General features: G+C 48.3%; 1 long non-coding RNA gene, 1 other non-coding gene and 1 pseudogene across 2 annotated transcripts; 2 read left to right on the top strand and 1 right to left on the bottom strand.

Moving 5' to 3' along the window:
- The first annotated feature begins 1,613 nt into the window (after positions 1-1,613).
- LOC109944014 (uncharacterized) lies at positions 1,614-21,108 on the top strand. Its single transcript, XR_002267232.1, has 2 exons — positions 1,614-1,695; positions 20,796-21,108. It is a non-coding gene; the product is annotated as an uncharacterized lncRNA (long non-coding RNA).
- LOC103648840 (zinc finger CCCH domain-containing protein 17-like) lies at positions 7,114-12,414 on the bottom strand (annotated as a pseudogene).
- Positions 19,937-20,010, top strand: TRNAM-CAU (transfer RNA methionine (anticodon CAU)). The gene has a single exon. It is a non-coding gene; the product is annotated as a tRNA-Met (tRNA).
- Positions 21,109-23,178: the final 2,070 nt, after the last annotated feature.

The raw sequence follows: 23,178 nt of genomic DNA, 5'->3' as shown, positions 1-23,178 counted from the left end.
ATTTTTGGTATAGAACCCAAGTGGTTTTGGCGCCATCTTCAAAGTGAACATGGTTGAACTTTAACTTAGGGTTAGAATTTGACTTAGAGGGAAATAGAGAGCTCTAGCTCTCTCTCCACTTGGAGATTTGAATTGGGGTCTCTCCAGGGGTCTTTTTGCAATATTTCCCTCCCCTAATTGATGGTTACAAGGTTAGTTAAGGTTTGGGTAAAACTACTCATGCTTTGCACACTTGTTCACTCTCTTTCCCCTCTTACCTAGGGTTTTGGGAGATAGGGTTTAGGAGAAGTCTAGGGTCCTTCTCCCCTCTTATCCAAGGTAGTAAGTGAGCAAGGATTTAGAGTAATGCTCCTTATGTCATTGGCAACTTTATTAGCACTTGATCTCCAAGTTCTTATGTGTTGCTCTAAGCCTTTACCCCATATAATTCACAGTCCTTAGTGGCAAGGTGTGCTCTAGCCATGGTAACACCTGGGGTGTTACACTCCGATGATGTTGTAATAATTTTAAGTACTCCCTTAATGCATTGTTTTATGCTTTATTGTATTTGCTCTGTGCCTCACCTTCGAGTGAGTACGTGGTACTTGATCCTGTTAGTGGCCTTATCGGACTAGATCCGAGGGACTGACGTTTTATTCCTATTTAAGTGTGGTCTAGCCTCTAAGGTGGGACTTGGACACTTAAGTTGGAATAACTCGGACGGTTCCGCCACATCCTCCTCCCTCAAACTCTTGCAGCCACACCACCTAACCCTAGCCGCCCCCATCTCCTCCTGCCCAAGGTGCCATTCCTTGTCGCTTGGATCTACGTCGCGTGGTGCAAGTCTCCAATTGGTTTTGGTGGAGGGAGGAAGGAAAGGGGGAGAATCCAAGGTGATTTTTGTGTTTATCTCTTGTTTATTTGTGCTGCAATTCAATTGAATAGATGTTGCGTATGCGAATGGGTAGAGGTGCTGTCCAGAAATTTAGTGGGTGGGCGAACAGCAGTAGTTATAGCAGTTTCTGGGAATTTTTCGTGGGTAATTAATGGGAATCAGTATGAGAATCATGTAGAGCTTTGTCATACCTTTCCAATGAGTACTTATGCACTCAATTCGGAGTAATAAATTAGGAGATATCGCCGTTTGAATCCGGGTATGTGGCTGTCCAAAGAAACAGATTTCTGCAGGTGGGCGTACAACAGTAGTATTAGCTGTTTCTGGGGATTTTTCGTGGGTAATTAATGATAAACAGTATGAGAATTATGTATAGCTTTGTCATACCTTTGCAACAAGTACTTATGCGCTCAATTCGGAGTTATAAATTAGGAGATATCGCTGTTTGAATCCGGGTATGTTACTGTCCAAAAAACAGATTGCAGGATGTACCTTGTGGATGGTTTTGGGCTAATTAGATGTTGGGGTTTAATTATAAGTTGTATACAAAACTTGTGGGGAATTTTATGTAGATGCCTCTGGAGTTTTTGGTTGTTACCTCTACTGTCATAATTTTAAAGATATGAAATTGTTAAGCGGCGCCGCTGCAGTTTGGTGGGTGTGGGAAGAGTTGTTACCCGCGGCGGGGTTTGAAATTGTGCGTAGGTGCGGCATCGTTTATGAACATTGTTATGTGAAATTTGTGCACTGAGTTGTGTGTCAAAAACAGGTGATGGACTTCCGGATCGTGCTTAGGGCTTTGTCCAAACTCCCCGGTGAAGGTAAGTAAAATAGTGGTGGTTTATACCATTGATTGATTTATGTGTCCTATGCTTAATCACGTCCTTGTCAAATGTATTCATACTTGTACTCCATTGTTGGAAATGTGACTCGAAGTTATTCATGTTACATTATTTTTCTTATGTTGAAGATGTGGTTTGAGCATGTTACACGTGTTGTCTTATCATTTTGAGGAAGTGGAAGTTTATGTCTACCACATGTGGGTGGAGGATCTCATGTTGTTGTCATGCATACTGCATACATCATCTTTTGCATGGAAGTTTTGTCGTGATCATATGGTCCGACCGTACCGATACACTCAGCATCATACATTGCCTGAGGAGGGTATGATGTAGCTTCATACCCTAGTGGTATGAAGGCAGAAGTCATTACTGCATCTGTAGCCATGTGCATTCAAGGGTGAAGTGTGGAACCTGTTGTGGTCAAGTGGATAGTGTGGGTCTTTACTTGGTGATTCACTTCTTTGAAACTAAGTAATTGGTTACTTGTGTACTTGCGGCAAATTAATACTCAGGAAGGAAGTTGTGAATTACGTGGTTGTTTAAGCATGGTTTGGTTACATAGTCCCAATTGCTGTTTGACCTTTTTACTTGCTGAGATGTGTCATCTCACTCTTGCATTGTTTGATGCAGGCACTTGATCTTGCTTTTGGGAAAGGAGGGATGTAGCAGCACGGCCATTTCAATTTTAAATAAATGTACCACGTTTAGTAATGATGTTAAACATGGGTTCAAGTCCAGTGGATTAATATGTTTTAGGCTTCATGGTAGTCGAATTTGTTGGGTTGGCCGGGTTCCCTCTCTTTCTATTTGGTCATGAATGTTTATTACTGTCTCTGCATCCTGTTTATGTTTCATGGATTGTCTTTCCTTTACATTATGTTAAACTTTATGTCCCTCTCGTTTTGCTACTTACAAGAGAGGTGCTGCCAGATTTTGTTTTATTTTCCATCTCTATTACTTTTCTTATGTGGTATAAGTTTTTGTGGAAAGGGGTTTTTGGTAACATTCATTGTGTGGGATCAATGGGGTGTTACAGTTGGTATCAAAGGGATAGGATGCAGGTCCTAGCAAGTGGAATAATAATAAATTGACACACTGCACATGTAGGATGGGTTTCCTGCTTTACTATTGATATATTATGTTATTGTCTGTGCTGGTTTGTCATTATCTGATGAGGTGCTATGCCAATCTTATTTACTTATTTTTCTCACCCCTGTGGCTACAGCTATGCCGCCTCGTAGGGCTCATGGCAGCCCGCAAGTTCCTAGTGGGGACTCGATGAGTCCGGCGGCAATGCTAGCCGCGAGGCAGGCCATGCAGTAGGAGCTGGCCATTCTGAGGCAAGCTATTTCTGTTGCCCCTGCGGGTGCTGATGATGGAAGAGTGTCCGGGGGCGCTGTCCCCGTGGGTGCTGCTCCAGGTGGTGGGGCTGAGGTGCCTCTTCCCGTTAGTGGTCTTCCTCTGATGCAGTGCATGGGCATGAAGTTGGACACTTTTGATGGAAGTAGTACTCCGGTCGAGGCGACAGATTGGCTAACTTATGTGGAGGATAAGATGAATGTCTTTGAGATTATGTATGGTGATCGTGTTCGCTTTGGCACACAGCTGCTGAAGGGAGAGGCTCAAATTTGGTGGAGAGGCGTGCAGGCAGCACACTCCTCACCAGGAGTCCTGTCTTGGGATGTCTTCATCAGGCAGTTTGAAAGGAGGTTCTACCCGGTCACCTTCCTGGAGAAAATGAAGATTGATTTGCAATCCTACAAGCAAGAGAAGAAGTCTGTCACAGAGTATGAAGTGGGCTTCAACAAGATGGTCTGCTTTGTCCCTCATGTGGCTTATAATGAGTTGGAGAAGGCGAGCCAGTTCCGTCAGGGCCTGAAACCTTCTATCAGGCATGCCCTGGGAGCCTTTCCGTTGGTGGATTTATGTACTACAGTGGAGCAGGCACTGGGTGTGGAGATGCAACACCAGTATACCATGGAGTCACAGAAGTCCTTGGGTGTTGACCAGCCTCGTGGCCAGGACGCGAGGAGGGGCAACTCTGGAGGTCCATCCCACAAGAGGGGCAAGTCTCAGCACCAGCGCCACCACCTCTTCCATGGCAAATCCTCTGAATCGGGTGCTTCGGGAGGAAGTACTCAGAGGTATTGGGCTGTTCCTAAGCCCGGGCTGGGGCTAGTGTGTTTCTGTTGTGGTGATGCGCATCGCCGTGCTAAGTGTCAGTGGAGTGGCAGGTGTTCTATCTGCAGTTAGGATCACAAGGATGTGGTGTGTAGGAGGAATCCCAATGAGAAGCTCATATGGGAGCCAATGACTTCCTCCTCTTCTCAGGGCACTGTCAACATGATGTCAAGCGCTGAGCAGCAGTTTGTAGTTCCACTCCCTCCGCAGCAGTTCTATGTGCCTGGGACTTCTCAGTTCGTGGCGATGCAGGGTTTTCCTTAGTATCTGGCTGCGCCAACTCCTACACTGACTACTCCTATGCCGTCTCAGTTGGGAGCTCCGCGTCTGCCTCACCCGACGGCTCAGTGGGGTTCTTCTGTTAACTTCACTTCGAGAGCTTCCTCTTCTGCGGGTATTTTTAGAGCTTATGTGCTACCCTCGGCGGATGGCAGGGAGCAAGGAGACGTGGTGACAGGTACGATCTCAGTTGATTCGTTTGTGGCCCATGCTCTTTTTGACTCTGGCGCTAGCTATTCGTTTATTTCGGAGATTTTTGTGTCGTGGGCTGGTCTTTCGGTGCAGAGGTTGGGTCACCCAATTTTGGTTAGTTCTGCTAATGGCTCCATTAGTAGCTGTTCAATTTGTCAGGGGTGTTCCGCCATTCTTGCTGATGAGGTATTTTCGGCCAATCTTGTTGTGATTTCCTTGGGGGCATTCGATGTTATCTTGGGTATGGATTGGTTATCTCAGTATCGCAGTTATATCCTATTTTTGGAAGATAGTGTTATTGCAGGCGCCGTCGGGTAGGGAGGTGATATTTTTGGGAAGTTCTCCAAAGTTCACGTTATCCTTGATGTCGCAATTGCTTCTGGATCGTCGGTCAAGGAAGTCGGGAATTCTTTACTCCACGGTGGTGGAGGGTGAGGCTGCCTTGCGGGTGCAGGACATCCGTCTGGTGTGTGACTTTGCCGACGTGTTTCCGGCAGAGCTTCCAGGCATTCCTCCGGAGCACGATGCAGCTTTTGAGATCAAGCTGATTCCGGGTATGCAGCCTATTCATAAGGCCCCGTATCGGATGGCCCTATAGGAGCAGGTTGAATTGAAGCGACAATTGGATGATCTGCTGGCTAAGGGTTTCATTAGGCCTAGCAGGTCTCCATGGGCTTCCCTAGTATTGTTTGTTGAGAAGAAGGATAAAAGTAAGAGGCTATGTGTGGATCGCGCTTTGAATCAAGTGACAATCAAGAATAAATATCCGCTACCCCGTATTGAGGTTCTCTTTGAACAGTTGAGGGGTGCCTAGGTGTTCTCCAAAATTGATTTGAACTCTGGTTATCATCAATTGAGGATTCATGAGGAGGATATTGAGAAGACTGCCTTTTGCACTAGGTATGGGCATTATGAGTTCATAGTCATGTCTTTTGGCTTAACTAATGCCCCTGCTGCTTTTATGGAAGCAATGAATAGGATGTTGCATGAGTTCTTGGACGACTTTGATATTCTGATTTATTCAAAGACCGAGGCTGAGCATGAGCAACATCTCCATCTCATTCTGGGTGCCCTTAGGAAGAATCAGTTCTATGGCAAGTTGAAGAAGTGTGCCTTTTGGCTGTCTGAAGTGGCTTTCATGGGCATGTGATTAATCAGTAGTGCATTGCGGTTGATCCCAAGAATGTTGCGGCTGTGGTGGAGTGGAAGAGACCCTCTAGTGTCTCTAAAATTCGAAGTTTCTTGGGGCTCGCTTGATATTATCGGTGCTTCATACCAAATTTTTCCAGCATTGCTAAGCCTTTGACTAAACTCTTGGAGAAGGGTGTTCTTTTCATCTGGTCCAGCGATTGCGAGGTTAGTTATCAGACATTGAAGAACAAGTTGGTGGACGCCCCTATCCTAGCTTTGCCTGAGAGCGGTAAGCGTTTCACAGTTTATACAGATGCTTCTCGAATTGGTCTTGGCTGTGTGTTGATGCAGGAAGGCAGAGCGATTGCTTATGGCTCAAGGCATTTGAGGAAGCATGAGGGGAATTATCCAATTCATGATCTTGAATTGGCCGCGGTGGTTTTTGCTCTAAAGTCGTGGAGGCATTATCTTTATGGCGAGTCTTGTGACATTTACATCGATCATAAAAGTCTCAAGTATATTTTCACTCAGAAGGAGCTGAATTTGAGGCAGCGTCGGTGGTTCGAATTGATTAAAGATTATGATTTGTCCATTCATTATCACCCGAGGAAGGCAAATGTGGTGGCTGATGCCCTTAGCAGGTCCGGGGTTCCAAAAGTGGCCTTGCCGTTGATCGCTGATCTAGACCGTTTGGGGATCGCTTTGTGCTATGTCGGCACCGCTAGTGAGGAGATTCGTATGCTTATTCAATCTTCCCTCATGGAGAGAGTGTGTGCAGCTCAGCAGCAGGATCGTTTATTGCAGGAATCTCGAAAGAGGGTTGGCGATGGTAAACCCCGGGAGTTCTCCATTGATGAGAATGATTTGGTTCGTTTCAGGGGCCGCCTTTGTGTGCCTCAGAAATCAGAGGTGAAGATAGATATCTTGAGAGAAGCTCATAAAACACCTTACACTGTTCACCCTGACGAAACCAAAATGTACCGAGATCTGAAGCAAAACTTCTAGTGGAGATGAAGGTTGGTGTTTCTATGTACGTGGCCACCTGTGAAGTATGTCAGCGCGTGAAGGCCGAGCATAAGAGGCCTGCAGGTTTGCTGAAGCGTGAAGCGCGTGAACTACAGGAAACTGGTTAAAGAACGTGGGTGACAAACCGTCGAACTTAATGTAATAAGCCGTCGAACTTACCGTAAGAACGTGGGTTTACCGATGAATATAGCCGACGGCGATTTTTGGACAAACTTACAGAAGTAAGTTCGACGGGGCCGTCGAACTTAACATTAAGAACATGGGTACCGTCGAACTTAACATTAAGAACGTGGGTACCGTCGAACTTAACATTAAGAACGTGCGTTTTTAAGTTCGACGGGGGTCGTCAAATTTTTTCCCATAAGTTCGACGGCACCCACGTTCTTACGGTTAAGTTCGACGGGGCCACGTGGCCGTCGAACTTATGTGTCCTGCGTGGGTCTGCGAGGACTGCACAATAAGTTCGACGGTACCCACGTTCTTAACATTAAGAACGTGGGTACCCACGTTCTTAACCCTTTTCCAGAAAAAAATAAAAAATACAGAAATTAAAAATTAGACACACATAATATCACATGCAACACAGAATATCACAAACAATACAGATTTTAAACATATTGATATATGTTCATATCACAAATTCACAGTCCAAACACATAAGTTCACAAGCATTGGAGATTGTACCAGTAGTAATACAACACACAGGAATTGAAGATGCATGCGCCCATCAATCCCTCAAGACTCTGTTCCTACCTAGACAGTATCCACCTATCACTAAGAGAAACATGTCAAGAATGGACACCCTAGCTCTAGGTGATGTCTGACTTCCCAGCTGTGGTTTACATCAAACAGCCAAGGACTACAAGCCATGGCTGCTTTTGGGCCAACAAGATGTCGTGAAGGGACTGTCTGCCATGCTCCGCACAAAGATTAGCTCGCCTGTTTTGATGCTCCAAATGCGAACTGTGCAGTCCTCCCCACCTGGCAACAAATGAACATGTTTTCTGAAATGAGGATTTCATTCCCTCCCTTGAAATAATCTTGCTAACTTCACATATATGAACCAACTAGCACACAGACAATTCTGTAAATCAAAACTCAACCTGTACAATATGTAATTCAACGTTAATCTATACTTCTTGGTGCGGCATTTAGGCTATCAAGTAAGAACACAAACAAACTACTATGTAAGTTTTTACTGGTAAATAACCACTTCAAAGAGCATCCCCTAGCGTTAAATGCCAAAAGAAAAGAACATTTATTTATTTGCATATAGCCAAATACACAGCTAAAATGAACATTTATTTATTTGGTCTTCAACCCTAGCAATTTTTACATATTTTTGTGAAGAAAAAAGCTTACCACCAAACACAAGCAGCACTGAACATCCCCTTTCCATCATAAACTACTATCCCATCTTTGTTGTAGATGCCAAGAGCAGATACAGCAACTGAAAATGCCTTTTCAGATGGCAGCATGTGTGGTAACTGAACAAGGAAAAAAATATATAACCAATGGATGTCAAATTTAATTGCAGATTCTTACCAAAGAGAGAAAAAGCAACTAGTTATATCAGACAGTATTAGTATCATCAATATGCAACAAAAAGAATGCAGGTACTAAATAGATATTAGTATCATCAACAAGCAACAAAAAGATTTTGTGATCAGCAACAATAAAGGGTACAAACTACAGAACTCAACTTACACTAGATGTTCTGTCGGATATTCCATCAACATCAAAGAACAAAGCACCAGGGATATGGGCCACCTAGAAACAAGATTGAATCATTAGAACATCCGCATTATACTTTCAGTTATGCACTAGGGATACTCCATCAACATCAAAGAACAAAGCACCAGGGATATGGCCACCTAGAAGCATCATTTGCGTCTTCATTTTGCAGATTATCATTAGTGCTGTTACTGTTCCCTTGCCAACCCATGCAGTGCGCCCTGGGGTCGGTGATCCAGTAGCAACTGTTTGCCTCTTGGCAGCCTGCATTTCTGCATGTTCCACACTAGTGGATCTGTTCAGAAAGAAGAGGCCTACGGACACCTACAACTAGATGTAGCTCTCATCTATTAAACAAACAATTTTTCAGGAAAAATGGCAGGTGCTCTGAGACCTTGTTGCCGTTTAATTTAAGCAGGGAAAAGGCACAGAGCTGTTGTTCCAGAAGCTGCGATTAAACTAATAACAGAATAAACATTTCAGAACTGAATCTCCCTCCCTCCGTCCTCCTTGGGTTTGAACTAAGTAAGTTGAATTGAACGGTCCAAAAGATGAGACTGTTTTGAGGTAGACGACGGGCATGTGATCTAACGAACTGCTGCCAGGCAGGGAACACATTCAATTCAAACTGTCTCCCAAATTTAAAATCATGGCGTAAGTAAAAAAAAAAATCAGTAAAAAAAATCAAGCAGCCTGCAACATCCAGCGTGCCAATCATTCACGCGATGCAAAGCTGCTACGCGTAGCAGCAGACCGCCAAACCTGAAAGATGGTAACCAGGCAAATGCAGAGCTCGATGGTAACTGAGCGAGCGGTTTGTCTATCTGATGATGAAACTGATAGAAATTTTTATGCACTCACGATGGCAAGTCGAGCAAGCGGACGCAATTGCTGTTGTGGAGGGAGCAGAAGAGAACTGGTGTCTTCCCAACTCGGTGCATGCCGAAGAGTGTGCGCAAACCCTGCAAAATAATCGGAAAGCTTAAGCGGTAGGGGAACAGTCTAGAGCTGTTGAGGAAACCAATGTAAAAAGAAAGGGGAAACACAACACACTCATCGCAGTTGCACATCTCATGAAAAAGATTAAATATATTATTTTTTGAACTTGTTCCAAGTCAAAAGTACTGAAGAGAATAATACAGTCAGGGGAATATTTTGAAATACAGGTAGAGTAGAAAGTAAAAGAAAGAAAAAAATTGCTGCTGGGCTAGAACAATGGCCAAGAAATTCCATTAGTTCTTCCTGCCGAATGAAGTTTTTATGTTTATGATAGGCAATTAGTTCAAACATAATGCTCTAGATGTTGTTTTCGTAATTCTAAGATACTTAGTACTCAAGCGCTTCAAGTCTTTGAGACAAATAGATGAACTGAGCAGACAATCTAAAGTCTCATCCAATAAGGCTTATATCAGTATATAGAAACTCCAATCACTAGGTTATCCAGGTTCATCAGATAAACTCCAGTCGACCAAGACCAACCAGACAGGCCATCTCCTATATGCAAGCAAGAAGACCCGATGTTGAGAGGTTCTAGCATGCCTATACCAACATCTACTTCAGAGACTACATTTATGAATCATATTTCTTGGCTAAAAGCAAACATAGTCCCAACAATTAACACCATGAGACGTGCAGAAGTACAGAGGAAAACTAATTGCAGCAACAAAAAAACTCTTGTGAACAGATTTGCTTGATTTTTATAAGTATTTGCTACATAGGCATACAGAGCCATTGAAACGGATTTCTGTATCGGGCAGGTTATTACTATACGCAATAAATTGTATTGTCAGTTAAGAATATACAATAGACTTAAGCTGATCAATGGAGTAGCACACAAAAAACAGAATTGATCAATGAACCTAGGAGGACAACAAAAGGCACAAATGCTGTTGCCAATATTCATCAAAATACAATAAAAAAATCCAAGGACTACAAGAAGAAAAGGTAACTGTTGCTCTTAACTCTGAACCTTAATGGTAAAACTTAGTTACTACACCAATAAAAATGATGTTGCCATAAACTATTTAGGTATAGACAGTCTGCAGCATCCAACAAAACAAAAATAACGCATGATCGGCAGGAGTGCAGTTCTTACATTCTCCTCGGCATGGGCATATTTGACTTGAAGGTTTCCAGACTCTGACAGAGTCTAGAGTTTTACAGTCTTGTCAAGGGAGCAAGATAATAACTTCTCATCCCAACAAAGCACAGATGTTACAGAAGCTTTATGCTCAGAGAGTGTTTGGACACACTGCCGAGTTGTAAGGTCCCATGCCTGGTAAATACAGAGAATTGAAGAATGTGTCAGAATGAGCATAACTTCTAACTGCCAATTGAGCAATATCTTGAAGAAAAATCCATACTTTGATGGACTTGTCAAGTGAGCCAGAGTAAAGTCTTCTTGCCAAGATAGACAGTGAAATCACTGGCCGTTGATGGCCACTGAGGATCAACACTGGTTCAGTGTTACTATCCTTAGCAGGAAATCTCCAGGCCATGATGCGACCATCTCCAGTACCAGCAAACAACATCTCATTCGTGATAGCCATGGAACAAACTAGACTAGAAGGCCCTTGAAATCTTAGTTTCATCCCTGTCTTTGTGTTCAATGCCTTGTACCAAGCAAAGTCACCCCTCAATGTCACCATACATAATACAAAATAAAGGTGTACTCTCACTAGAATCAGAATGTCACCTCCACAAACTTTGGAATTCCAATGAGTACCCATGGGCCATGGGTGATCATGCAGCTAACCTTGCCTCCCATCTTGATGACATCAACACACTATTGCAGAAACATTAAGAACAAAAATTGTAATATGATAACAAATTATATTTTTTCCATCCTCTTGGATATACTCCCACATATCTCCATCTATATTTTCTCTTTTTCTTTACTTTGTTCCTTTTTCTCATTGCTATATTTTTACATAAATGCATGACTATCCACTAATGAGATAGTTGTAATCTCTGAAGATTCACTTGCAGATCATGCAATCATATGTATCAACCAAGTGACAACCAACCAGATAGCGCCACAAACTGATCCCAGGCAAACGGGTAACCGAATCAGGCGAAGAGCCTCCAATATATAGCAACAAGGCTAGCCTGACAGATAACATCCAATCCAAACCAGGAGCACAGGATCACCCAACTAATCATAAGAAATCCGCTGACGATTGGTGATTTAGGCACAACCAATCAGAAAAAATTAGGAGTCACCATTCGGTTATGGTTGGTTCCATAGGGTGCACACATTGCTAATCAGCACATGAACCACCACGAACAATGACAACCTCCTCACTGGAACCTCCGTGGAAGCAGCCCGTTACTCGTCCATAATCAAAGAGATTGTTGGTAGCCTGTGCATATCAGAGATATTGTTGGTAATCCATGCATAATCAGATACATCGTCGGGAGCCGAGAACCAAGCTACCTTGCCGGAATTGTAGTCCCAGATGCGAACAGATCCGTCGACGCTGCCGGAGTAGAGCTTGTTCGAACCAGACGGCATAGAAATCCCACCGATAGCCTATCAGATTTTATGATTACTGTAAGACTCCACCACAACTGCTAGACAGAAATTGGCGATCGCGTCGAGATAGAGAATTTTCAGAGAGATGGGGGAAGCGCGCACCTCGGTGTGTCCAACAAGGGCGCAGAGGAAGATGAATCCGCCCTCACCGCTGCAGCGGTGCTTCTCCTCAAGGGGCGGCCTATCATCGTCGTCTCCGAGCGCCAGTTTCGGCTTTGACTCAGCCGCGCGCGCGTCGGGCACATTGGGCTCGGCACGGCGACCCAAACCGGATCGCACCGCCTTCTGAGAGGGTTCGAGAGGTCTCGTGCACGAGGGCACATCGGGCGGCGGCTGCGGCGGCGGTTGGGGTGGCGAGGGCGGGCGACGTGCTGGGCGGCGCGCTAGCAGGTGCGCGATGGGGCGGCGGGGCGCGCACGGCTAGGCGCTGGCGGCGGCGGGGGGCCGCGGGGTGGCGAGGGTGGGGCGCGCGTGGCTAGGCGCTGGCGGCGGCGGCGGGGCCGCGGGGTGGTGAGGGCGGGCCGCGCTGGGTGGTGGCGTGCTGGGTGGCGCGCGGTGGGGCGGCGGGGCGCGCGCAGGGCGGCGGCGGCGGGCAGGTAGTGGCGGGCGCGCACGGTAGAAATAAGAGAGACGCACGCGGCGAGAGATTTAGGTTTTTGGGTTAAATTCGACGGTGTCCACGTGACCCACGAATTTAATATAAGAACGTGGGTACCCACGTTCCTAATACGATAAGTTCGACTGTTTTATCACGGGCCCACGAATTTAATTTAAGAACGTAGGTACCCACGTTCTTAACATAACCCATGAATGTAACTCAATTAAGAACGTGGGTACCCACGTTTTTAAATTAACCTACGAACATTTATTAGTTTCTTGTAGTGATATCACCATGAATTTTGTGGTGGGCTTACCTCGTTCTCCTCGGGGCAGGGATGCTATTTGGGTGGTAGTGGATCGCTTAACTAAGTTTGCACACTGTATTCCCATGAAGACCACCAATTCAGCTTCACAATTGGTTCCCTTGTATATGAAGGAAGTAATCAGGCTCCACGGGGTTCCTAAGTCCATTTTTTCTGATCGAGACTCCAAATTTGTATCCAAATTCTGGGAGAGTCTTCACAGTGCATTGGGTACCAAGCTTTCGCTTAGTGTCACATTTCACCCTCAGACTGATGGTCAGTCGGAGTGAACGATCCAAACCTTGGAAGATATGTTGCGTGCTTGTGTTCTGTCATGTAAGGGCAGCTGGGAGGATCATCTTGCATAGGCGAAGTTTGCTTATAGCTGTTGGAACTGTATTAGGGTTTGGGTACATTTACACTTTTGCCCCTCTGTAATGGGCCAGGCCTAACTCATGGTTATTAATATACTGCGCCACCTATCCTAGGGTTAGGGTTTCCTCACTTCTACATGGTACCAGAGCCTCCCAGCCGTCAGTTTTTTTCCTCCCAGCCGCCGGCTGCCTCTCTCTCCCTCCCTCCTCCCAGCCGCCGGCTGCCTCTCCCCCACCCTCGCCAGCCGGCCGGCCGCTGCCCTCTGCCGCGCCCGCCCGCCCCAGGGCACCGCCCAGACCCGCCGCTAGAGTTCCGGCGCCCCTGCTCCGACAGGGCTCGCGCCGCCCCACTGCAGGCCACACCCCCTCCCCCGACAGCCGCGCCCTACGCCGCCCCCTGCAGGCCGCGCTCCCTGCCTCTCCCCCACCCTCGCCAGCCGGCCGGCCGCCGCCCTCTGCCACGCCCACCCGCACCAGGGCGCCGCCCAGACGCGCCGCGAGAGTTCCGGCGCCCCTGCTCCGACAGGGCTCGCGCCGCCCCACTACAGGCCGCGCCCCTCCCCCGACGGCCGCGCCCTGCGCCGCCCCCTGTAGGCTGCGCTCCCTGCCTCCTTCCCTCCGACCCGGCGTCGAGCGGATCCGGCGCGAGCGGATCCCAGGCGTCGCCAGGAGCACCCGCCAGGAGGCCCGCGCCCCTGCCTCGCCTGTGCCGTGCTGCGCCCGACGCCACGCACCCGGCCCTCCTGCATCGGTCCCTACCCACCGGATCTTCGTCGTCCACCGCCGGCCGTCGTCTGGTCCCGGCGCCGTGCCCGCTCTTCCCAAGCCGTGCCGCAAGTGGGTTGGCCTCGCTGGAGCAGCCTGCTCCCCCTGCACGCCCTTCTGCCCTGCCGCAGTGGGTCGTTTCTGTCGGAATGGCTGTGCGCGTCCTTCTCAACGATGGCCAGCTTGTCCGAGGCACCTTCGTGCACTTCGATCCCACCATGAGCCCTGTCCTTTGTGACTGCGTCGAAATCCACCTCCAGGCCGGCAGTCACGTGTCCGGACCCCTTGTCTTCCCCCGTGCAGTGATCGCCTCCCTGGCCATTAAGCCCTCGTTCCCTCCCTCCCCTCCTAGTAACCACATCAGCGCTCCTCCTCTGGCTCTATCTGCGCACCCTACGGCCTCCCCACTGTCTCCCTCTCCCACCGATTGAGTGGTCGACTCTGGGGCCTCCTTCCACACCACTCCCACAACTAGTTCGTTATTCCACTCCCATCCACCACACCCCTCACATCCTTCCTCCATCGTCGTAGGCAATGGTTCCACTCTCCTGGTCACCTCATTAGGTGCATCAGTTCTTCCTGGACCATTCTGCCTTAACGACGTCCTTGTTGCTCCCGGTCTGACTCATCCCCTCCTCTCGGTTCGTCGCTTCACTAGTGACAACCACTGCTCTATGGAGTTCGACCCCTGGGGTCTCACCATGCTCCACCTTCCCACACATGTTGTGCTCGCTCGCTGTAACAGCTCCGGCCCCCTCTATTCTCTTCACTTGACCTCCACTCCCCCCACCCGAGTAGCCTCATCTTCTGCACTTACTACTACCACCACCTCCTCCGCCATTTGGCACCGTCGCCTCGGGCACCCTGGACCTGACGTCATGTCCCAACTTTCCAGCCACTCAGACATATCCCATACTCGAGGCTCTTCTGAGCGCCTCTGTCATGCTTGTCAGCTCGGCCACCACTCTCGTCTTCCTTTTTCCACTTCCACGTCCAGGGCTGTTCAGGCTTTTGATCTTGTCCACTGTGATCTCTGGACGTCTCCTGTCCTTAGCCTCTCCGGCTACAAATACTACCTGGTCATTCTGGACGACTACTCCCATTTTCTTTGGACTTTCCCCCTTCGGCTGAAGGCCGACACGTTTACCACCCTCACTCACTTCTTCGCCTGGGTATCTACCCAGTTCTAGTGCCCGGTCCGTGCTTTGCAGTGCGACAACGGCAGCGAGTTCGACAACCATGCCTCTCGGTCATTCTTCCTCACCAGTGGCGTTCAACTGCGTCTCTCGTGCCCCTACACCTCCGCCCAGAACGGCCGGGCAGAGCGCATGATTCGCACCACCACCAACATGATCCGCTGCCTTCTCTTCCAGGCGTCTCTCCCTGCCAGCTACTGGGCAGAGGGCCTGCACACCGCCACCCACCTCCTCAACCGTCTTCCCTCCAAGGCGGTGAGCCTCCCTACTCCCAACTTCGCCCTGTATGGCACAACCCCCACCTACGACCACGTTCACGTGTTCGGCTGTGCCTGCTACCCTAACACTTCCGCTACTGCCCCTCATAAGCTTTCTCCTCGCTCCACCCGCTGCCTCTTCCTTGGCTACTCCTCTGACCACAAGGGGTATCAGTGTCTGGACCTCGCCTCCCACCGCATCATCATCTCTCATCACGTCGTCTTCGACGAGGATGTGTTTCCCCTTGCTGGCCCTCACCACCCACCAACCTCGACTCCCTCCTCGAGTCTGATCTGGTCTCCTCCTCCTCCTAGGCGCCCCGCCTTGCGCCATTACCCGCACCCTGTGCGGCCTCGACGCCGCGGCTCGCGCCTATTCCCGCGCCACGCGCGGCCCCGTCGATCACGCCTGCGCCACGCGCGGCCCCGGTTACCACGCCTGCGCCTCATGTGGCCCCACCGACCCCCCCGTCGATCATGCCTGCGCCACGCGCAGCCCCGTCGATCACGCCTGCGCCACGCGCGGCCCCGTCGACCACACCTGCGCCTATTACCTCGCCATGCGCGGCCCCGTCGACGCCCACGACTCGCTTCGTGGACCCCGCGCTCGTCTACCACCACCGCCGCCACGTCACTACCTTGGCTCCTGCTGACCCGGGCCCGTCAACGAGCCCGATGCGGTTCGCCGACCCCGCCGTCGTCTATCACCGCCGCGAGTCGGCCACGCCCGCGGCCCCCGACGTCCCGGCAGACCGCCTCGAGCCACCGGTGTACCACCCGGTCGCCATCCACCGCGACCCTGGGCACGTCCACCCGATGGTGACCAGGCGCGCCGCCGGTGTTCTTCGACCTGTCGACCAGCTGATCTTGGCAGCTGATACGACTACCACTCCACCGGACACCTCCCCGGTCCCCTCCTCCGTTCGCACCGCCCTCGCCGACCCACACTGGCGACGCGCTATGGAGGAGGAGTACGTGGCCCTCCTGGCCAACCACACCTGGGACCTAGTGCCGTGTCCACCAGGCACCAATGTGGTCACTGGCAAGTGGCTATTCCGCCACAAGCTTACCTCGGACGGCTCCCTCGACCGCTACAAGGCTCGTTGGGTCCTTCGAGGCTTCACCCAACGCCCCGGAGTGGACTACGACGAGACCTTCAGCCCCGTCATCAAGTTCGCCACTGTTCGCACCGTACTCTCCTTCGCCCTCTCCTAGGACTGGGCGATCCATCAGCTTGACATCAAGAATGCCTTCCTCCACGACACTCTGACGGAGACTGTCTACTGCAGCCAGCCCACCGGTTTCGTCGACGAAGCTCATCTGGATATGGTCTGTCGGGTGAACCGCTCCCTCTACGGCCTCAAGCAGGCGTCGCAGGCCTGGTACAGTCGCTTCGCTTCCTACTTGGCCTCCATCGGCTTCATCGAGGCCAAGTCGGACACGTCCCTCTTCATCTATCGCCGCGGCGATGACACCGTCTTCCATCTGCTCTACGTCGACGACATTGTGCTCACGGCATCCACCGCCGACCTCCTACAGCGCACGATCGTCGCCCTACAGCGAGAGTTCACGATGAAGGACCTGGGGCCCCTCCACCACTTCCTCGGCATCACCGCCGAGCGTCGGCCCCATGGTCTCTTCCTCCATCAGCGCCAGTACGCCATCGACATACTGGAGCGGGCTGGCATGTCCGACTACAAGCCCTGCTCCACGCCTGTGGACACTCAGGTGAAGCTCTCAGAGGCCGACGGGCCCCCGGTCGCCGATGCGACGTCCTACCGGAGCCTGACCGGTGCGCTCTAGTACCTCACCTTCTCCATGCCTGACATCGCCTACGCCGTCCAGCAGGTGTGCCTACATATGCACACCCCGCGGGAGCCTCATCTCACCGCTCTCAAGCGGATCCTGCGCTACCTTCGCGGCTCCCTCGACTACGGCCTTCTTCTCCGACCATCCCCGACGTCAGAACTCGTGGTCTACACCGACGCCGACTAGGCTAGCTGTCCAGACACACGTCGATCCACCTCCGGTTACGCCGTATTCCTGGGCACCAACCTTGTCTCCTGGGCCGCAAAGCGGCAGCCCGTCGTCTCTCGCTCCAGTGCTGAGGCCGAGTACCGCGCCGTGGCCAACGGCGTGGCAGAGGCCTCCTGGCTGCGACAGCTCCTCCACGAGCTCTACAGTCCCCTCCAGCGCGCCACCCTCGTCTACTGCGATAACGTTAGCGCAGTCTACCTCTCCACCAATCCCGTGCAGCATCAGCGCACGAAGCACGTGGAGATCGACATGCACTTCGTCCGCGAGCGTGTCGCCGCCGGTGACATTCGGGTTCTCAGCGTCCCCACTACGCTGCAGTTCGCCGACATCTTCACCAAGGGGTTACCGTCGAGTGTATTTTTAGACTTTCGCTCTAGTCTCAACATCTGTACAGGATAGAGTTGTGACTGCGGGGGGGGGGGGGGGTGTTGGAACTGTATTAGGGTTTGGGTACATTTACTCTTTTGCCCCTCTGTAATGGGCCATGCCCAACTCATGGTTATTAATATACTGCCCCACCCTATCCTAAGGTTAGGGTTTCCTCACTTCTACAATAACAATAGCTACTAGGCTAGCATCAAAATGGCACCATTTGAGGCTTTATATGGCAGGCGGTGTATCTCCCCTCTGTGCTGGGAGACCTTGGGAGAGAGATCCCTGGTTGGTCCTGATTGGGTTCAGCAGACTTTTGAGAAGGTTCAGGAAATTCGTTAGAATATTTTGGCCGCTAAGAGCCGTCAGAAGAGTTATGCTGATGTGAGGAGGCGGGACATGGAATTTGCAGTGGGTGACCAAGTCCTCCTCAGGGTATCACCTACTAAAGGAGTTGTTTGGTTCGGTGTCTCCGGAAAACTCAGCCCGAGATACATTGGACCGTTCACTATCTTGGCCCGAGTGGGCAGCCTGGCTTATCTCTTGCAACTGCCGGATTCCATGGCAGGGGTACACCCGATATTTCATGTCTCTATGTTGAGTACGTTCTTGCGGGATCCGGACCATCAGATTGAGATGGAACCAATTGCTGTGCAGCAGGATCTGACTTTGGAGTGTCGTCCGGTGCGTATCTTGGAATCCTCGGAGCGTGTTTTGAGGAAGAGATCAATTAAGTATGTCAAGGTCTTATGGACTAATCAGTCTGAGCGCGAGGCTACGTGGGAACTTGAGGAGCTGATGTGGCAGAAATATCCAAAACTTTTCGTTGTGAGTAAGTGTTGTTGATTCATTAATCTTTTCTTTTGTCGTTCCGATAGAAGCGTCAGAATTCGAGGTCGAATTCTTTTTAAGGGGGGTAGAGTGTGATACCTGGTTTGCGAAGAAGAGAAGTTGGAGGTTATTCTTTTTTTGTTTTTTCTCTCATTCGGGTGATGCGCTTTGGGGATTTAGAATTTTTGGAAAGCATTCACCAGTAAGACAGTACAATTTCTTTGGTTAGATGCGTGCGACGGGGTCGGGAGCTGTCGCGTGGGCGAGTTGGGCCGTGAATCTCGATCCGGCCCACTAGCCTCCCCTTAACCCTAGCCACCCTCCCCCTAATCCCCTCCCCTTGTGCAGCCCCCCCATTTCCCCTAGCCCTTGGCCGCCGCCCCCTCCCATCTCCTCCTCCCTCAAACTCTTGCAGCCACACCACCTAACCCTAGCCGCCCCCATCTCCTCCTCCCCAAGGTGCCATTCCTTGCCGCTTGCATCTACGTCGCGTGGTGCAAGTCTCCAATTGGTTTTGGTGGAGGGAAGAAGGGAGGAAGGAAAGGGGAGAATCCAAGGTGATTTTTGTGTTTATCTCTTGTTTATTTGTGCTACAATTCAATTGAATAGATGTTGCGTATGCGAATTGGTAGAGGTGCTGTCCAGAAATTTAGTGGGTGGGCGAACAGCAGTAGTTCTAGCATCTTCTGGAAATTTTTCGTGGGTAATTAATGGGAATCAGTATGGGAATCATGTATAGCTTTGTCATACCTTTCTAACGAGTACTTATGCGCTTAATTCGGAGTTATAAATTAGGAGATATCGCCGTTTGAATCGAGGTATGTGGCTGTCCAAAGAAACATATTTCTGCAGGTGGGCGTACAGCAGTAGTATTAGCAGTTTCTGGGGATTTTTCGTGGGTAATTAGTGATAAACAGTATGAGAATTATGTAGAGCTTTGTCATACCTTTCCAACAAGTACTTATGCACTCAATTCGGAGTTATAAATTAGGAGATATCGCTGTTTGAATCCTGGTATGTTGCTGTCAAAAAAACAGATTGCAGGATGTACCTTGTGGATGGTTTTGGGCTAATTAGATGTTGGGGTTTAATTATAAGTTGTATACAAAACTTGTGGGAAATTTTATGTAGATGCCTCTGGAGTTTTTGGTTGTTACCTCTTCTGTCATAATTTTAAAGATATGAAATTGTTAAGCGGCGCCGCTGCAGTTTGGTGGGTGTGGGAAGAGTTGTTACCCGCGGCGGGGTTTAAAATTGTGCGTAGGTGCGGCATCGTTTATGAGCGTTGTTATGTGAAATTTGTACACTGAGTTGTGTGTATAAAAAGACTATTCCATTTGTTTGTCTAGACATGGTAGAGACTTGTATTCCACCTTTTTCTTTCGTCCACCAGTTTTCGGCCCTACAGAGCGGAGTAGAGCAGTTTGGTAGCTCACGAGGCTCATAACCTTGAGGTCACGGGTTCGATTCCCGTCTCCGCACTTAGCAGTCCGTATAAATGGACTATTCTATTTGTATATATATGATAGAGGGCTATATCCAACCCTTTTTTTTTATTTAGCAGGCATGTCAAAAACAGGTGGTGGACTTCCGGATCGTGCTTAGGGCTTTGTCCAAACTCCCCGGTGAAGGCAAGTAAAATAGTGGTGGTTTATACCGCTGATTGATTTATGTGTCCTATGCTTAATCACGTCCATGTCAAATGTATTCATACTTGTACTCCATTGTGGGAAATGTGGCTACATTATTTTTCTTATGTTGAAGATGTGGTTTGAGCATGTTACACGTGTTGTCTTATCATTTTGAGGAAGTGGAAGTTTATGTCTACCACATGTGGGTGGAGGATCTCATGTTGTTGTCATGCATACTGCATACATCATCTTTTTCATGGAAGTTTTGTCGTGATCATATGATCCGACCGTACCGGTACACTCAGCATCATACGTTGCCTGAGGAGGGGTATGATGCAGCTTCATACCCTAGTGGTATGAAGGCAGAAGTCATTACTGCATCTGTAGCCATGTGCATTCAATGGTGAAGTGTGGAACCTGTTGTGGTCAAGTGGATAGTGTGGGTATTTACTTGGTGATTCACTTCTTTGAAACTAAGTAATTGGTTACTTGTGTACTTGTTGCAAATTAATACTCAGGAAGGAAGTTGTGAATTATGTGGTTGTTTAAGCATGGTTTGGTTACATAGTCCCAATTGTTGTTTGACCTTTTTACTTGCTGAGATGTGTCATCTCACTCTTGCATTGTTTGATGCAGGCACTTGATCTTGCTTTTGGGAAAGGAGGGATGTAGCAGCACGACCACTTCACTTTTAAATAAATGTACCACTGTTTAGTAATGATGTTAAACAGGGGTTCAAGTCCAGGGGATTAATATGTTTTAGGCTTCATGGTAGTCGAATTTGTTGGGTTGGCCGGGTTCCCTCTCTTTCTATTTGGTCATGAATGTTTATTACTATCTCCGCATCCTGTTTATGTTTCATGGATTGTCTTTCCTTTACATTATGTCTAAACTTTATGTCCCTCTCGTTTTACTACTTACAAGAGAGGTGCTGCCAGATTTTGTTTTATTTTCCATCTCTATTACTTTTCTTATGTGGTATAAGTTTTTGTGGAAAGGGGTTTTTGGTAACATTCATTGTGTGTGATCAATGGGGTGTTACAGTACGCCATCGTGATCCCTGGAGCTCGATACTGCTTTCCCGATCATCTCCGAGCTCTTCTGGTCCTCTACCTTGCCCAACTGTGGTACCCCGACCCCGTTGGAGTTTGTCGCGCTGCCACCGCTTGTCGCCGACCTCCTCTGCCACCCCAACCCTCTCGGTGAGGCCTTGACCATGTTTGCCTTCATACAAGCTCCGTCCCGAACCATTTACCTGGCATGTTGGACCCCCGCAGCGTCATTCCAGCCATCTTTGGTGAGGTGTCTGTCGTGCATCGCCGCACGTCATGCCTCCCCTACTGCGCACCTTCTTCTTGACTCGCTGGCCGCGGAGCCGCACGATCTGGTCTGTTGGATCAAGATCGAGCAATCGATATTAATCTAGCCGAGCCGGCTTGCCCTTTTAAATCATAGCACTTAGATCTTAAGCAAATGGCCACTGATGGCCGATACCCTTCGCCTGAGCCGGACCGTCTGTTTTGTAAATAACCCCCTAATTTAATGTCTTTTTACCAACCAATTATCATAGTTCAAAGATCATTACAGATAGGTCCTGAATCTTATGGTTTAGCCCCTACACTTTTGGATAATAGAACCTACCGTCCGCCCCTATCTTTTTAGCACCTGAACCCCTTATCTTTTAATTAAAACCAGCAGGCCCCTGAATTTTTCATATCAGCCCGGGAACTCATTTTTCTATTACAAATAGGTCTTTGCAGCATCGTTTTCTTTATATTTTGATCATTTTATATCCAAACAAGTTGGATTTTATTTTGATAATTTCCTATAACCATCCCAAAGCTTTTAGGATAGTATTTATAGCAGTTTTACCTTTACTAAAATTTGAGTTATTTTGAGATAACTATTTATACCTTCTTTTGTTTACTCAATGTTGTATGTTTTATTGAATGGTGTATGTTTTCTTTATTTTGTATACCTGCTATTAAAAGCCACTTATGTGATAGAGAATCATGATTAGTTTGAAAGCGAACCTTAGGACTTTTCTAGAGAAGGCAAGTTGACTTTCTCCCCCTTCATATTCTATTTGATCCCAATTGCACCATGATAACTAAGTTTACTTTTGGTGATATGCATAATTTGATGGGATTACCTATTAGCAATGCCTAGTCTTTACCAACCCTAATACCTTGTTTAACCTGGGAGTTATGCTTTACATTAATAGTATGCTACTGCTTTAACTAAGTTTAATGATGACACTCTCTTTAATGACGCTTATGTTCCAAAGTATATATTATGTTGCTATTGTTAATTTGATAGTTAAGAAGATCATATGAGTTAATTGGAACATGGAGTGACCACCCAGGATAACAGTGCAACCATAGATGGTATTATGGCTCTGGCTTTGGTAAATAACAAAATATGCTTAGTGCTTAGCAACCCTACGTGAAATATGGGTAAGAGTGGACGACAGTGGTTTGGTGGCAGCTCGCGTTTACATGGGGTGGTATTCTTGGATAATGTACCTCACCCAGAGGGTCACCAATATTGACGTGGGAACCTTAGCGGGTGGCTTTTTACTAAGTATGTTTTGTGAAAACCCTGCGATGGATCCCTAGCCATTCACCTCAATAGTTAATACAAGTCTTGCAAACCTAGGCTAGAAGGGATACACAACTCGTGGGTAAAGTTGTACCACCTCTGTAGATTGTCAAACTTATATATCAACCATGCTCATGGTTAAGAGCAGTCTAGACCCTCACATGATAATTGAACTTAAAGATGGAGATTAAATTGTGATCTTTGGATTCAAGTGGTTCACTTAAGTGTTTTTCTTAAGTGGTTTTGAGGTGATGAATACTGCTAATGATTAAAGGGTTTCGTAAATACTTACACTTAGTAAATAGATGTTGCTAATAAAAGTTTGATCAACTGAAATGCTAACTGCATAAACACTCAGCCTATCCTTGCTAGCTATGCACCTTTCCCCTGCCTACTGAGTACCCACCGTAAGTGTACT

This window comes from Zea mays, chromosome 2, assembly GCF_902167145.1.
Source record: "Zea mays cultivar B73 chromosome 2, Zm-B73-REFERENCE-NAM-5.0, whole genome shotgun sequence".
NCBI classification, from domain to species: domain Eukaryota; kingdom Viridiplantae; phylum Streptophyta; class Magnoliopsida; order Poales; family Poaceae; genus Zea; species Zea mays.
The sequence above is the reverse complement of the archived record's forward strand: the minus strand, read 5'-3'. Positions and strand labels throughout refer to the sequence as shown.